Genomic DNA, 18,816 nt, shown 5'->3' on the forward strand with positions numbered 1-18,816 from the left:
CACACACACACACACACACACACACACACACACACACACACACACACACACACACACACACAGAGAATTAATTTGAATTAATTTGAATTTAATGCTCTGAAGTGTGTTTGCAGTGTTTCATCAATAAAAACTTGTAGTTGAATAATTTCAATGTATATTTAGCTTTTTTTTTAAATAAAAAATGGTGATAATGAAATTCAAATAGCACATAAATTTAGAATGTGTTTTTCATCAATAAAACTTTTCTCAGTGCAAAGTTAATTTCTGGAATGTATATTTTGGATTTTTAAATGAAAAATGGTGATAATCAGCCATTAAATTGTAATTGCATCTCAAAAATGCTCAATAAAGAGCCCATTATAAATTTAGACACGTATATGTTGAGGCATCAGTTCCCAGCAGGACTCTACATGTTAATTCTACTTGAATGCAAACTAAGTCTGTATGTAGGAATGTAAGATTTCAAAAAGACAAAGTGTCAAATTTTTAAACAAGAATCTTAAAGGAGTTGTTCACCCAAAAATGAACATTCTGTCATTCACTCACCCTCATGTCATTTCAAACCATATTAAGAATGTTGATAACCAAACAAGTTTGGTTCCCATTGACAAAAAATACAATGTAAGTCAATGGGAACCAAAACTGTTTGACTATCAACATCAAAATACTGTATTTTTGGGTTCAGAAGAAAGATGCATACAGATTTAAAACGACATGAGGGTGAGTAAATTATGACAATTTTTTGCGTGAACTATCCCTTTAACAAGTTGTCTAGTTAGCCTATTTGTTTAGTTGTCTATCACAACTGTACAGTAGCATATCTCTATGAGCTCTGACACCAGACTGCCGCATTACGGAACATGCTAAGCCACGGTGAGGCCTCCAGTGATCCCCTGAGGTGCTGAGGGGCCCAAGCCCACTGCCAGCCCAGCACGGCCCGCTCTGGATGGGGCATAATAGCCAGGTGACGGCCATCTGCTGAGCAGATGCCTGCAACACCTTGCGCAGAACCATTGGGGTTCATGGGATAGATTTCAGTCGGGGTTCCCGAATCATCCACATAACGCAGAGGAGCCAAAGAGGCACCGATCAGCTTCTTCTGAGCCTCAGGAGAACGAAACTGCATCAGACCTATAGAACAAAAGAGGAGTTTTTAAAGTCTGTGTGAACCGGAAATTGCTGCCAACTTTATTTGTGCAGTGACATATTTCCAACTGAAACGGAATATTGAATAGAAGACAGGGTTTAATTTTAGCCCTCCTCCTCTCCATCTCTCACTAACGGTTGGAGGGGCATGGTTCGCCCAAGCTGTCAAACTGACATCATCAGAGAAGGAATGCCATTCCAGAGCGGAAGCAAATATTCAGATTTTGATTAAAGATTACCAAGACAAACACATTTTTTTAGGTGGATTAACTTGCATGGATTAATTGTTCTCCTCAAAACTAGCAATGTGCGCTAACAAAGTAAATAAAGTCAATTTTGATTTCATTTTATGAGGACCAATGTCAAGGTCAATGTCACACAATCATGTTCCTTCACAGAAGAAGCCAAATTACTTGTGTAATCATTGTCAGGTGTGATCATCTACCGCATGCATTATGATAGACCTATAGAAAAAAATATTTAAATATTTTTCTTTTCTAAGAATGGCTTAACTTGAAGTGCTGTAAAAAAAATTTGGATAAAAAATATTATTTTAAGGTACTTTGTGATATGTTGCCATACGGCAACAGCATACAATAGTGGATCTAACTTAGAATAAGTGTAAGCTTACTTATAGTTAATATTTTTCCTCAGAAATGTTGTTTGTGTTGATTCAATTGGTGCTATTATAAGCTTTAACAGTACTTATAATTGACACCTTATACATACTTTCCAACAACTTGTGCTTTTATTTATTCCATTCTTTTTTGCTGAATAATGATTTATAATTTTTTTTATTTCATTACATTTTTCATTAATATTATTTAAACTGCAAAATTATACAGTTCAAACAAATATAATACTGTATATCATGTATCATAAAACACTGACATAAAACCAAAAACATTGCAGTTCATGAAAATTCAGCATTACGCAATCTTATGAGGAAGACTATGAACATGAGCCCCCCCATCAAGTCAAGTCAAGTCAAGTCTGCTTTATTGTCAATTCTTCCACATGTACAGCACATACACACAGAGAATTGAAATTGCGTTACTCTCAGCGCGCCGCCATCTTGTCCAAGCAAAAAGGACAAGATGTTTGTCTTGTCAAGATGTTTGACTTTGTCATGTCTTGCCATCCCTCCATCCCCCCATAATCCTTGAAAGATCAACTTTTTAAATGTATGAAACTTCACAAAGCAGTTTTTTCATCTGCAGGAGGAGCCAGTTCTGCCCTTTTCTTCTTTACCTTGCCATAGAATATGGCCATGCTCACTAATGTAATGTTACCTGTATTCATATTTAATCAAAAGTAAAATTGCCATTTCAATTTGATTATATCCATAATACAAATGCCATTAACATACGACTAATCTACATTATTTCACTAGTATTAATGTTGTTATTGTTACAGCTTAACAAATTGCAGCTGACCTTGCTAGCTAGCTAAACTATTGTAAGAATGTCATTCCACTATTGCACAGTGTTGCCGCTTGGCAACACATACATTTGAATGATTTACCAAAAACTAATTTCATAAAAACTTTTTGAGAGGTGAGTATGTCATCATAACATCATAACAGTGATGTTTCCGATTTTTTTGTAGAAGTGACACGGACTGGTCCTTGCTTGTTACTGACGTTTTAGTTTGCTTTCAGCAACTACCGACAAGAGACAGCAGTCTGTCAGAAATCTCGCCACAGAAAAAAACTGCATGTCATGTGACTTAAAGCACATCATTGGCTAAACTAAGGTCTTCTCTTTCCAACAAAAAAAAACGAGAATGTCCTCTTAAAGAGACAGTGGCAAGGAAATGAACACAAAGCGTATGTTGCCATATGGCCACACCATGTGGTAGAGGGTTAAATTGATGGTGATGCAAGAGTCTTAGGACACAGCTGTGTGATTCTTTTGGATGTACAAAGCCTATCCTGCTCATGAAGTGACTGATAACATCAGGGTTTTGTCACTGAGGCCACACCAACAATTGGTATAAATTCAAAGCCTCTAGTAGTCTAGAAGTAGAGGCGCATGTTGCTCTCTTTGAACATGGCTAAGGTGAAGAAGGAGCTAACAAGTGAGCAACGGGTTCAAATAAAGTCCCTTTTTGATGCTGGCTAGAGCTACCGCCGCATAGCCAAGGACGTGAGATGCAGTCCAAGCACTGTAAAGTACACTTTAGACCGCCATGATGCCACCAATTCACACCAGAACCGAAAGGGGAGAGGTCGAAAAAGAAACTTTCAGACAGACAAGTGAAGCATCTCTAAATTCTCAGTCTTAAGGACCAAAGAAAGACCTCATGAGGACTGCGTGACGAGATCAACACCTCGATGACTAATGGTGCAACAGTGTCTCCAAGAACTGTGCATCGGAAACTGGGAGAAGGAGGACTTGTTGGCAGAATAGCAGCAAAAAAGCCATTACTGAAATAGAAAAATAGAGTGAAATGCCTGAAATTTGCAAAAGAACACAAGAAATGGACAAAGGAAGATTGACATAAAGTGTTGTGGAGTGATGAGTACAAGTTTGAACAGTTTGGCAACAAGCGAATAGCGTATGTTCCGACAGAGGGAGGGGGGGGGGGAGGAGATATAAAATTGAGTGTCTCTTGCCAACAGTTAAACACAGAGGGGATAGTATTATGGTGTGGGGTGCCATTTCAGCCTCAGGAATAGGTGACTTAGTGAACATTGATGGCATCATGGATAAGAAAGTATACCACAATATTCTGAGGCAGAGTACCTTCTGGGAGTCGTCTTATTGGGCATGGATTTATTTTTCCAAGAGGACAATGACCCTAAACATTCTTCTTACTATTGCCAGAACTACCTGCGATGGAAGGAAACATTGAAAATGATGGACTGGCCCCCTCAAAGTCCAGACCTCAACACCATCGAGCAAATTTGAGGCGAGTTGGAAAAAAAACTGGACAGATCTACTGTACATTCAAAGGAAAGCCTTTGGCTTGAGTTGCAGAAGGCATGGGATAAAATTAGTGTTTAAGTTCTCAGGAAATACAGTATATTGACACTATCTCAGAGAAATGGATAAAAACAGTATGACTCACTTCATCTGATATTTGTTGTGCTCAGAGCAACCATCTGCATGTTTCATGAACATTATAAAATGAAATCATGCTTTGGAGGCAAAAAAAAAAAAAGCCAATATTTTCAGATCTGTCAGGTGTTCTAATAATTTGGGCCACCACTGTATTTATGATGAAAATAATTATTAAAAAGTCTAATATAATTTATAATGGAAAAAAAAACTATTAAAAAGTATATTTTTAAAACTATTTTTTAAAAATATATTATATTTTTTCTTCTTATTTTTCTAGTGGTCTCAGACTTTTGGAACTCACTTGCAATAGAAGTAAATGCACTTGTCAAGTAGTGTTACAATGAACATATTTCTAACCTTCTCCATGAGCGACCCAAACGCCCAGAGCAGATCCCTCCATTCCCTTAAGCATGATGGCCGGAGAGCGCAGGATACCTATACTCACAAACCTCGATTCAAACCGACCAGACTTATTATGGGTCAGAGTAACATCAGAATCTACAATAAAAATTAATAAAAAAATATTTAATTTATAAAAATAAAAGGAACAAGGTAAATTCTTGAGGCTGTTGTTGGTATTTACATATGGTGAAACAAAGGTTTCTCTCTCACCTCCGGTTTCTCTTTCACCCACCCAGCCAAGCAAAGCCATGAGCTGACACCCGTTACACACTCCTAGACTCAGCGTGTCATCACGATTGCGGAAGTGCTCAAACTCCTCACGAGCCTTGGGGTTAAAGGTCACTGTGGCAGCCCACCCTGATGAATAAGAAAAAGTCAAAGCTTTTGATCATCAGCTGGAGAACAGGTGCTAAGACCCAGTCATTTTCAAGAGTGGCAAGGCCAGTACTAAATAACCTATGACCTGAGTCACAAATCTAAGGTCATTTGAACATTCAATGGTGGGGATGAGTTAATGCTTGTTATCATTATATAGCAAAACTAACATACAGTTCAGCAGTGATATGTAAGATTGCTGCAACATGCAATAGTGTGATTTTCACCTTTAGCTGACCCCAGCACATCTGCATAGCTAAAACCACCCACAAACACCACGGCTCGGAAGGGGTCAAGGGTCATGGAGCCTGAGCACAGGTCCTGCATTGTGACATCCCACACCTACAGATCATACAATAAAAAAGGTAAAATGTCAAAATTAATTCAACTTAGCCTTATTAACAGTTAAAATGAAAACGTTTAAAAGCAAACAAGCAGCATTTGTGCTATTAGTGAACAAACATCATCCCTAAATCCTTTTAATAAAAAATTACTGACTACAAACTCCAACACATACATATTTAAAAACACAAATCTTGAATCTTTCTTTGTGTAGGTGTGTCTTTACCTCGAATCCAGCCATGAACAGAGAATCAGACATCTCTCTGTCTCCGTTACTGCCTTCCTCTCTCACAACAGCTGCGCAAGGTTTCCCTGAAGCTGAAACGCAAGTCAAATATTTTAACATACAGGTCAAGTATGAATATGGGAAAGATTCAAGATTGTGAAATGGGTTCATGGTCTCACAGAGCTCTTTAATGATGGGTGTTTGGGAGGGGTCAAAAGTGAGCTTGAGGTACTGCTGTGTGAGAGAAGCAAGCCCTTCTTCTTCCTCTTGGACACACAGTGGATTAGCCTGCAGTCGCTCCAGCTGAAAACTAGTGCTTTCCCATATCGCCCTAAGTGTGGGTAGATGCTCATTCAGCACTTCCTGTCCACAAAGACTCACTCTGACCTACAAGACAGTATGGAGAAGAAATCAGCAGTTATTAAACGCTTTCCCTGCAATCACTGAGGTCCAATAATATTCCGTTTAATATGCGTTTAGGTGAAAAGAACTCAGCTCACCCTGGCATCAGGTCCAAAACCAGAAGTTCTGCCAATTCTGTGACAGAGGAGACCAGCATGTGTGTATCTCTGACAGACAGTCGATGCGTTTCTCTCACACACCTCCAAAACCAGTCCGAGCTCCTCTGAAAAAAGAGCCTCCATCACTGAAAGAGAGGAATGAGGAGAGACATGAGGAAATATCTATAGCTATGTTTCCATTGCAGCTGCAAATGTAATCTTGTGAAAAATCGGAATAATCGCAAAAACACAAATTTCACTGAATTTTTTTACGCAACGCCAACATCATCCGCTGGAACGCCACACTCTCATGAACACGTGTACAACAGTTAGCGGAAGCTAGAGATTATATTTTATAAAGTTTTAAATACAAATATTTTTCTTGCACAAATGCATCGCTTCACTTCCGAAGGCCTTTATTAATCCCCTAGAGCTGTGTGGAATACTTTTTATGATGGATGGATGCACTTTTTTGGGATTCAAAATCTCAACCCCCATTCACTGCCACTCTAAAGCTTGGAAGAGCCAGGACATTTTTAATATAAGTTTAATTGTATTCGTCTGAAAGAAGAAAAGTCATTTACTGTACACCTGAGGCTTGAGGCCGAGTAAATCATGGGGTAACTTTCATTTTTGGGTGAATTATCCCTTAATAAAAGATAATGGAACGTCTTACCTTGGATTAAAAAAATAAATAAAATCACACACAAATAAGGATGTATACAGGTAAGTGACTAGTAGACTAGTAAAAATGCTGATTTACATAATTTATTTTTATTTTTTTATAAATGCTAACTCAAAATATTAATAAATACGCCGGCACTTAATAATTTTTTCGGAGACACAGTGTATACAGCTCAAATCAGTTTACGCAATTTATGTGAAAAAAAAAAAAAAAAACTTCCAAAATGCACATGCGGTTATTTTCTATGCAGACTGTAATGAAAAAGTAGATGGAACCTGGCTTATGATGGCTGGCACAAGTAGCTTTAACGAAAAAGTTTCATTTTTTTCCAAAACAAATAATTTTTTATTACCAACCGTCAATGCCTTCTAAAGGCATGTCGACGTCCATCCCACGATTCCCTGCAAAGGCCATCTCCAGTAGACAGGAAATGAGCCCTCCATCACTGACATCATGTCCTGCAGTCGATCTGCAATATAAAGTTAAAATCAACAGATTGTATAGAGAAAAAATGCTGTTGTGCTTTGAGAATTGACAGAGTTGGCCCTATTTGAGGAGGAGCAAAAACTGTTCCTAGATCAGGATGAAGTAAAAAAAAAATAAATAAATCATAATAGCACATACTGACCCTGAATCAATGATTGTGTTGTGTTGAAGCAAGCAGAGTTTGTCTGGCTGATCCAGATCTGGACTGCTGTCTCCAAGCTGCCCATAACACTGAGCTAGAGCAGAGCTGCCCAGCCTGTATTTACCTGAGCTCACAGGCACATACAGAAGCACACCTGAGAAAGGAAGAGAGTGCATGTGAGAGATGAACACACTAGTATAAACTAGCAGAAATAGAAGACTGATATGAGAGGTTAAAATTGCTAAAAGTGGTAAAGATTCAGGATCAACCTTTGCCATCAGGGTCGTCCAGGTCAGGGGTCACAGTAGCTGTGATATCAGGACACACAGCATACACAGAGATAACCAGCGAGCCTAAAAACACAAGGAGAGCAGTTTGTAGTTTGACATAAAATGCATGCAGGAAATGTCTTATTTACTTTACAATAAAAATCACATACAACTAGGTATGTGTAAGGGCAAATGTCTAGTTGAGTACTAGTGACCCCAAATGAAGTAAAACAGCTGTGATACATTTATTTCAGGATTCTCAGATGAATAGGATGTTTTTTTGTAACATTTTAAATGCATTTACTGCAACTTTTGATCAATTTAATTTTTAATCAGTAGTATTAATTTATTAATAAAAACTTATCTTACTAAGCCCAAGCTTTTAAACAATAGAGTATAAAACACGTGTGACATACTCTTGCTGTAATTTATGAGTGACCAACTTTTCATTTTTTGTGTTAGAAGAATCGACTATTGTCCATCCCTAATTCAGATATGCTTAACACTGGTACCTGGGGCCTTGACAGTTTCTCCACTGACACGTGCAGCCATGCTGAGTGAATCTTTTCCCCCATCCACAGCCACTCCCAGTTGACCCATCACCATACACATGGCCTGACACGCCTCCCACAGGCACGCTCCCTCTCCTGGCAGCTTAGCAGCCCACATCCAGTTACCGCTGCACTTTACATCCTGAGAAGACATGCACAGATATGTGTGTGCTTTTTTTTTCTTTCCAAATTTACATGCACTGAGTCACTTAATTTTTCACCCAAAAATGAAAATTCTCTCATCAATTCATGTCATTCCAAACCTGTAAGAACTTCGTTCATCTTTGGAACACATATTTTTGATGAAATCCGAGAGCTTTCTGACCCTGCATAGACAGCAATGGTACTACTAACATGTTCAAGGCCCAGAAAGGCAGGAAGGCCATCATTAAAATAGTCCATGTGACATCAGTGGTTCAACCGTAATTTTATGAAGCTATGAGAATACTTTTTGTGCGCAAAGAAAACAAAAATAACTTTTTTCAACATTTTCTTCTCTTCCGTGTCATGCGGTGGTACTGTTGTGAATGCACACCAAAGACTGACATGGAAGAAAAGAAATTGTTGAATAAAGTTGTTATTTTTGTTTTTTCATCAAAAATATCTTAATTTGTGTTCTGAGGATGAATGAAGGTCTTCCGGGTTTGGAACGACATGAGGGTGAATAGTTAATGACAGAATTTGAATTTTTTGGAAGAACTATCCCTTTAACATGTTCAAAAATGCAAAGGCTTCTTCACCTTGAGAGCAGACACTCTTGCAAACACCAGGTTAGTGAGAGCTTCTCCCACAGCCATACGAGCCCCAGCTGCTGGTGACACCAGCCCTTTGATTGGCTGCTCGCCTATCGCTGTGGCAGCTCCCTGGAGGCTGAACGGAGACAGGGCAACAACAGCTACATCAGCCAGTGGAGTGTGAAGAGGACCCACACACTGTTGCTGAGCAACCAGACCAGTCACAGATCGATCAACCTGGAACAGATGGTTTTGCGTAAAATGGATTGCATTTAATTTTTCAATTCCTTTGTAATGCCTGTATGTTCGACAAAACAAATAATAATTAAATTAATTGAAATATTTAAATACAATTATTAAAAAACTAAATTAAGTTTAAGATGGCAAGATAACGATACATTTTAATGTCTGGATATATCTGGAAGTGTATAAATTTGCATTATTCAGAAGAGACCTGCAACCTATTTCTGGCCTACCAGTTGTGTACCACTGCAATATTAAACGATGCAAAAGTCATATATTATTATGCATGTGTTAAGCAGTGAGTATTGTACCTTGTTGGTGAGGTAGCGCTTACTGGCCACTGCAGGCAGCCGGAGAACTCTGTCCAGAACTGGAAGAACAGAAAGACCCACAGGAAGAGAGAGAGGCTGCAGAGACACAGCCATGCGCTCCAATACAAACTCCTAAAACGATATGTAGACCTGACTGAGTGGAAAGCAACATAAAAGTAAATCCAAAAAGCATAATTCGATCACTTAAATTTGGGAGACTAGACTCTGCAGTACAAAAATCAGCCAAGAGAGGGTGCACTGTACCACAATTTCTAACTTTGTCAATTTCTTAGTGAAGTCTTCAATAGCAGATTTAGGCCATGTCTGGTAAAGTTTAAACCTTTTGTGGCATCTTTCCCAGGACCCAATCCAACTCCAAATCAACAGGGCACCGATCACTATCAAGCCCATTGGTCTGTTTACCGAGGTCGTCCACCAACACAATCTAAAGAGCAATACATGTACACGAGCATGTCAAGAAGTGTCCCAAAATACATTTTTAGCTACAAAAAGGTAGTTTGACTCACCTTGCCAGCCCCAGTTATCTTGCCCACAAAGTCGACAGGACATTTCTCCCTCTGACACACCCTCTCGTGGAAGCTCCGGTCAGAGGGGCGGAGCAACAGAGAATTACTCTCCTGATACTCCGCCCCCCACAGCTCCAAAACACTGAGGGTGGAGTCACCTCTCTGAGCATTAAGGTAAAATATGTATATGAAATATTTTGACATAAAAATTAAGATACAGATGTTTTATTAAAGTCTTTATCTCACCTTAAACTTGCTAGTATAGATAACGGCACCAGCAGGCTCACTCAGCTCCTTTAATACATTACCTACACAAATAACAAGATGTTTTTATACATTATAACACATTTGTGTTGTTGAGTAGGGAAATACTAAACTTAAAATCACCCATACCATTGCCCCCAGCACCCTGGTCATGAATGCTGCAGATGGGGTTTCCTTCCTCTCGCTCCAGGCAGGCCCTGAGAGCCCGGTTCATCTTTTGCTCCATTTCAGCATCTCCTCTTTGAACTGCGCCAAGATCCCTGGCACTGGAGTTATCACCTTGAACCTACAATAATACACACACACATGTACACATTAAGTTGCATCATTGCACAGTCTATGAAAAATGATGCAACACACAGACATGCTCTGTAAACACAAAAAAACCCTGAACTTTAGAGCAGCTTGTAAATTAATTTAATTTAGAAAATTTTGTGTACCTATACAGAAGAGGCAGCTCCTCCGCCAACACCGATCCTGTATACAGGACCTCCAATTTTCACCACCTCCATACCTGCCCAGGACAAGAGGAAAAAAATGGAAGAATGAATAAAGAGAAAAAAGCTGTTTGTATATACTACCATGCACTTTGATGTCAGTAAGTTTTTTTTTTTCTAAAGAAATTAATACTTTTATTCAACAAGGATGGATTAAATTAATCAAAAGTAGCAGTAAAGACATTTATAGCGTTTAAAAATTTATATTCCAAATAAATACTGTTCTTTTGAACTGAAAATTGTATTACGGTTTCCACAAAATGGCAGTAACTGTTTTCAGCATTGATAATAATAAGAAATGACTCTTGAGCACCAAAATCAGCACATCAGAATGATTTCTGAAAGATCATGCGACAATGAAGACTGGAGTAATGGCGGCAGAAAATTCAGCTTTGCCACTACAGAAATAAATAAATCCATTTCTAAATGGAAATTCTGAAACAAATTATAGTGCATTATGTGTATATTATTCCTTGTGTACCTGGTGAAGCCTGTTCTTTCTTCACATGCTGGTCCTCAATAGAGCCTAGCCCACCACTGAACATGATCAGCTTGATCCACTCCCGTCGTTCACCGTTAGCCAAACACATCCCAAAGGAACGAGCAAAGCCTTAATGGGCATGAAAATAATAAGTAAACAACTGTAGATACAAGCTAATATCCGCAAAAAAACCAGATGGCTATTGTCCTGTTATATTTCACCTGCTAGAACGGGCTCCCCAAACTTATTTCCGTAGTCAGAGGCTCCATCACTGGCCTCTATGGCCACCTGGAGTGGAAGAGCAAAGCTGGATGGGTACTCCCACCCTTCCTCCTCCCACGGGAGCACAAACCCTGCAGAAGAAAAAAGATCCAGATATGGGAAAGTTTGCTTAGAAACAAAATATGGCAAAGAATGAACTGAGCTGAGTTTTAGGGCTTACCTGGGATATGCAGGTTTCCGAAGCTATACCCAGCAGTGCCTGCGATCACATGACCACCTTTTCCAGCACTCTGTACATCTCTGATTCGTCCACCTGTACCTGTGGTGGCTCCGCTGAATGGAGCAACACCTGGGCATAATAAAGAGCATTTTATGACTCAAATATAAACGTTATTATTGTTGTAATTGTCAACTAAAACAAAAAAAAACAAAAAAAACAAAAAAAAATCATAAAATATTATATTGCACAAAATAAATGTATGCGACAGAAATATTTTCAAAATCTAAACAAAAAACAAAAGCACAAAATTATGAAAGCTTAATTGAATTTATTTTAAGAAATTAAAATAAACTGAAAATACACAAATAAAAGCTAATTCTAGATATAAAAATACTGTAATAGTATATAAATAATACTACTACTAAAACATAGCACTGTTCAATGCATGAAATTATTGAAATATTAGCAAAAATATTTGAATACTTAATTGCTGCGATTAATATTTTGCTTATTGACCATGCTGTCAGTAATAACTTTTAATTCTCATTTAAATTAATTTAGGTTGGCCGCTACACATTTGTAAATAAGCAAGCAGGTTAAATGTATTTAGGATCAGACCGGTGAGGAAGTTGTGCGTCTCTGCAGTGAAGATGACGTGTCTGGTAGCATGTCGGGTTTTATATGGACAGGCCTGCGCAGGGTTTGTGGGATACATACACTCCATCTCCATGCCTTTAATGCCACTACAAACACACAAGAACCACATATTGAGAAATTCTGCCCAAGCGCTGTTCAAATGGGTTGACTTTCACAGAGAAGCATCTAACCTGCTGTTGTCACAGAATTTGATGACATTGTTCTGGTTGCTATGGTGCTGAGTGCCCATAATAAGACTAAAGAGTGTCTCTTTCTGCTCTTCTCCATCAATGATCATTCGCCCTCGGAAGAACCAGTGGCGGCTGTGCTCACTGCAGGACAGAGAGAGAGCATGAGATTGCCATTGTACATGTTATTGCAGATAAAAGACTTCCTTTGGTGTTTATTCTCTGGAGAGCACACACCTGTTGGACTGAGCCAGATCAAAGCATTCTACACTGGTGGGATTCCTTCTCACCCTCTGGAAGAGTGCAGTGTAGTAGTCCAGATCCCAAGAGTCAAACACCAACCCTGCTCATACATGCAGAAATAGAGAGAGACAGACAGACAGACAAAAAGCAACCAGATAAACATGGAAAGAAGAAAAAGATAATCAGAAATGGATGCAAAAACAAAATATACTAAACTGACCCTTGCTAAGCTCCTCCTCACTTACTGCTAACCCAGACAAGTTTTACAGAACATCCTGTCCGCCTTATTTTTCAATGCAGAAGTAAGCCGTTTTCTGTGAACATGTGAGACTTCCGGTTCATTAGCCACAGTAGGGAAATAACGAGAAGAATACCAAAGTGCAGTAAATGGCAAAACTGTTTACACTACAAACCAGTGTGTTCATAATTAAGATAATGCATTAAAATAATATGATAAGACACCAGTTTGCAATATCAAGCAGTAAAACAAGCCATTTTGTACAGCTAAAAATACCTGGAAGTGAATGACACCGGAAGCCAGTCCCATACAATTTACAAATGGCTGCGCCTGCACTTAAGGCAAAAAATAAGGATGCATAGTAACATTATTACAAGTCATAAAATTGCTGTAAGTGAACGAAACTGTTCTTAATGCATTTACTATTGTACTGCAAACTGTTGCTTTTGATACTACAATGATGATGTTAACATTGATTTATAATAATAGAATAAACACTTAAATTAACACTTAAATATTTTGGATAATTTAAGTAAGATTGCAGTTAAAACTATCAAAACAGAGAGATATTCCATAAACTTTTGTTCAAATGTTTGAGGACGGTAAGATTTTAATACAGTAAAAACTGTAACATTGTGAAATATCACTGCAATTTAAAAGATGTTTCTATTTGAATATATCTTGAAATATAATTTATTTCTGCGATGGCAAATCTGAATTTTCAGCAGTCATTACTCCGGTCTTCAGTGTCACATGATCCTTTAGAAATCATTCTTATATGCTGATTTGGTGCTAAAGAAAAATTTCTTATTATTATCAATGTTGAAAACAGTTGTGCTGCTTAACAGAAGTTCAAAAGAACAGCACATATTTTATTATTTTATAATGTAAACATCTTTAATGCCATTTTTGATCAATTTAATAGGGCCTTGACTCCTTGCTGAATACAAGTATTAATTTCTTTACAAATAAGAAATCTTACTGACCCCAAACTTTTAAACGGTAGTGTACAACATCAAAGAACAAAACCTCGTCTGAGGAAATGATCAGACTTAGTGAAAGGCCAATTCTATATAAAAAAAGCTATTCTGATCTATTCTCAAAACAGAAATAGGCCTACATTTACATTTTAATGGACTGTTAAGGATGTCACGTGATTGTTTTATTTCTAACCCAGTAGGCCTTCATTAATCTGAGATGTAGGCAGTGAGCTTCGGTGTCACCCACCAGCATACTGTCTCTCATACAGTCATTCATTCTTTCCTTTCACACACATCGTGATCTAATCAAATAGGCCCCTCTTTTCTTGTGACATCTACTCTTCCTCTAATCATGTTAAGCCTCATGTGACCTTAAAATACTGCATCATTATTTGTATAAGAAAGAGTTGCAGATCTCATCACTGAATACTGCCTACACACACAGTTCTTAAAGCAGTTTTTATATTTTTCAAATATTTCAGTCTCTTTAGTCTTTAAGAATAATGTCATTTTCATGGAATTCATGTGATACTGCTACTGGTTTTATATCCTTGTACTCGTAATGTAATGGTAAAATCATAAGACAACAGCATCAGATGGTTATACTAGTACTTAACAGATATGGGAATTTTACCATATTTTTCCACTTCTGTTAATTTGCCAATGGGATGATGTGGAGTGTCTTAAAGACCAACTATTGGCTGATTAATCTGTCTCTCACTAGGTAAAACCATGGTACTCCAAGCTAAATATTCTCATTATCAAGTTGTTGTTTTTTTAGAGGAAATGTGGTTCAGACTTCAAAAACATTTCTTACCAAGTTCATCATTCACCTTCTCTAAGGCAGCACGACCTTTTCCTAGAATGTCCACCTCAAATACTTCCTGTGGCCGAATATCAACAGCAAAAGACGTGATTGGCTGGGAGTAAATGCATTCGGTCATACTGTCATACAAGCAGCAAATCAGTCTCTCCATCTCTCCGTCCTTCAATACACCATTAGGTCCTTCCTGGGGCTAGATGGCAATGAAAAAGAGAGCTTTTAATCAAAATGGGTGGAAAAAAATCTCACTGAAATGTAAAGCTATTTAAAGCTATTCTCTGACCTTGATCAAATGCCTGTGGGAGAGCTCCACTCTCGTCACCCGGCTCAGACCTGCACTTCGGCAGATGGACACTGCATTGGTGGACCAAGCAGTGGAGAAGTTCAGCCTACAAAGGTCAAGATATAATTGAAACATGTGATGTGAGTTATAATAAAGATCACAATGCCATACCATCATGATAAGACAGTGGTAGGTAGAGGTTACCTGGGTCCAATCTCCACCATTCTTGCCCCATCCTCTGGTTTTAAAGTAGGCTCCTCAGACAGACTGACAGAATGAGGAGGAGTGAACAACCAGCACAAAATACCTTTATGCTCCACACTCAAAGAGTCAGACCCTGGGAGAGAAAGAGATGATGATGAGATGACAAAGATGAAGACAGACACTAATGGATGAGAACAACACTTGAACAAAACTGAGCTACATGATGACACTATTGCTTTCCTTAGATCGGCTTTATAGCTGAATTTAATTGGTTTCATAATTGATCAACTCTGCAACAATGACAGTTATTGAACTAAACTGTATCAACACTGAACTGGCTTAAGCTGAAATAGATTTGCTTTTTTAAGTGAGTCTTGTCTTTTTTAGAGCTGCTTTACAGATGAAATTGTATTCATTTCACTGTTGAAGAATGTTGCAACATTTATACTGTTATTTTCCTTTTATTTACGGCTTTGAAACAATATGTATTGTAAAATGCAATGTAAATAAATGTGATTTAAACTTTTTGCTATTTCTACACAATATTCTCTCACCATCCAGCTCTACATTGTAGCAAAGCTCTGTTGTTATTGTGACATCTGGATACAGTTGTGCAATTCTTCATATGACCCGACCCTCCCCGGTCTCCTCTCTTCTGTAGAACCACACGACAGGCATGATCCTGAAAGAAAGACAGCAAGAGAATATCCATAACTAGTGCTGCTTACTTTTTTCACTGTGCATACTGGGGCATAATAGGGAAAGCATTTCCTGACTTACCTTAAATTTATCAGCAATTAATAATAATCATAATAATAAACACTCAGCTTAGTCAGTTAATTTATTTCAAAGAGAAAGGTTTTAGATTACTAGTAATGATTGGCTTCTATGGGGAATAAGGGATGAGCTAAGTAAGGGGTCAAACAAATAATGTGTGGGTTGCATCACAAGGCAGACAATCACAGCCTAGTCAGAGGTCACCTATTCAGATAACCCTCAAGCATCCTTCGTATAACAGCCCTTAATCAGTCCTTCGTGGACAAATTTGGGCACGAAGGTCTCAGGTGTCATCCCAATTTTTTTTAAATAAATGTCTTATCACCATCTTCGATAAAATAAAATCGATCAATTTATGCAATTTTTTAAATTTATTTACCTCTAAAAGTACCATATTTTAATGTAAAATATGCTTATTTTTGTGTTATATTTAATATTTCTTTTACTTCAGTAAAAAAATAATAATTCCAGTAAGTTAAGACAGCCAAAACCTAAAAATATGGTGACTTTGGTGACATCTGGTGGCTTATGATGGTATAAAAATATCAAAATATCAAGCCACTACAGGTGCATCTCAATAAATTAGAATGTTGTGAAAAAGTTCATTTATTTCAGTAATTCAACTCAAATTGTGAAACTCGTGTATTAAATAAATTCAATGCACACAGACTGAAGTAGTTTAAGTCTTTGGTTCTTTTAATTGTGATGATTTTGGCTCACATTTAACAAAAACCCACCAATTCACTATCTCAACAAATTAGAATACTTCATAAGACCAATAAAATAAACATTTTTTCCACGACATTCTAATTTATTGAGATGCACCTGTATATGGCAGTAGTTTTCAATGGCTTTTTTGTGGGTGTGTGTGTGTGTGAGAAAGAGAGGGAGAGAGAGAGTGTGATTGCTTGACACATTGAGAATGTTGTATAGGCTCACTCCTTCATTTATGTGTGTGCTTGATCTGCATTGTGTTGGATTTATTGGACAAATAAAAAAAAATGCTTTGAATTTTAGTAAGTAGAATAAAGATTTTGCCCAGATTTGTCCAGAAGGATTTTTAATGTAAAATATGCTTATTTTTTATGTTATATTTAATATTTCTTTTACTTCACTAAAAACAATCATTGCAGTAAGTTCAGAACTTCAGACAGCCAAAACCTAAAAATTTGGTGCCATCTGGTGACATATGATGGAATAAAAATATCAAAATATCAAACATTTCAATGTCACTCACTATTTGGCTGTAGTACTCAATGGCTTTTTTTTGTGGGTGTGTGTGTGTACAGGTTTATACTATATCCTGGTGGGGACCTGAAACCTGAATACACACACACTCATGGGAACTCATGTCACGGTGGGGACCTAAATTGAGGTCCCCATGGGTACAAAAGCTTATAAATCATACAAAATGAGTTTTTTTGAGAAAGTAAAAATGCACAAAGTTTCCTGTGACGGGTAGGTTTGGGTGTAGGGTGATAGAAAATACAGTTTGTACAGTATAGAAACCATTACGCCTATGGAGAGTACCGACAAGGATAGCTAACCAGACGTGTGTGTGTTTGACACATTGAGAATGCTGTATAGGCTCAAACCTTCATTTCTGTGTATGTTTGACGCTGCATTGTGTTGGATTTATTGATTTTTATTGGACAAATAAAAAAAAAATGCTTTGAATTTTGGTATTTCCCATTCATTCCTATGGGTGCCCATTTTTGGGCACGAAGGTCAAATTAAGGAGTGTTTTTTTCCAACCACTTAACATTGTTGAATCGAGTCCTCTTTTTTGTGTGTTCAGGTGGCAAACTTACTAAAAGTAGCCACGTAAAAAAAAGAAAAAAAAAAAGATTTTGCCCAAATTTGTCCCGAAGGATGATTGAGGGTTAAAAGAAAAGCGTTAATGGAGATTGAAAGGTCAATTTAATTTAAATGGCACGAATAAATGATAATACCACGACAAATATTCTTAGTATGCACTGTTAACAATAAGTATCATATACTAATAACTGAACACTGAGAAGTTTGTCGAAAAGTAACTAACAGCCTGCGAGTTGTTTACAAACTTTTCGGTGCATATTATATCACAGCCATTAACAATAATTACTGTAATGGTAACTTAACAAAACAAGTATGTTTATAACTTGTCTCTGCTTCAAAATGGTAAGCAAGTATCTTGCTTGACGGCTGCTCGAGTTGTCCTCTGGTAGACTTGTCAGATGTGTGATGTTGTCCACTGCAGACGCCACTCAGATCCACGTGTGTCAGTGGATTAAACACGAACCTTCCGCCACAAGGACCAGCCTCTATGCGCATGCGCACATATCTGTGCTTGATTAGATAGTACCCATAGAAATATTACTGACTCTATCTCATCTGAATGGAAACAATAAATGAACATACTGATCAGTGTTGCCAGATTGGAAATGTCCAAGTATCGTACCAGAAGCTCAAAATTATCGTATTTGGAAGAAAATTATCGTACACGAGTCAAACGTACAGAATACAGCTATTTATCTAAACCAACAACTTTTTGACATGACCTGCAAATTAGGCGTACCGTGTTTACATTGGACGCGAGCAATGCGACAAAATACTATATAGAAACCATTATAATCAGTGACTGTTTGTGCTGGATGCGACACGACACGACACATCCCCGACAGTAAACTGATGCCTCGTTCGCGTCCAGCGTAGACAGACTTTAGCTGTTAACTCCACATCTGAGCCGCTGTCATCGGAAGCCTGTGTGTTGCCAG

The 18,816-nt window shown here is 37.8% G+C and overlaps 1 pseudogene; it reads right to left on the bottom strand.

Annotated features, from left to right (window-relative positions):
* Positions 1-653: 653 nt before the first annotated feature.
* LOC107683927 (phosphoribosylformylglycinamidine synthase-like) lies at positions 654-15,961 on the bottom strand (annotated as a pseudogene).
* Positions 15,962-18,816: the final 2,855 nt, after the last annotated feature.

This window comes from Sinocyclocheilus anshuiensis, unplaced genomic scaffold, assembly GCF_001515605.1.
Source record: "Sinocyclocheilus anshuiensis isolate Anshui unplaced genomic scaffold, SAMN03320099.WGS_v1.1 scaffold637, whole genome shotgun sequence".
Taxonomy (NCBI): Eukaryota; Metazoa; Chordata; class Actinopteri; order Cypriniformes; family Cyprinidae; genus Sinocyclocheilus; species Sinocyclocheilus anshuiensis.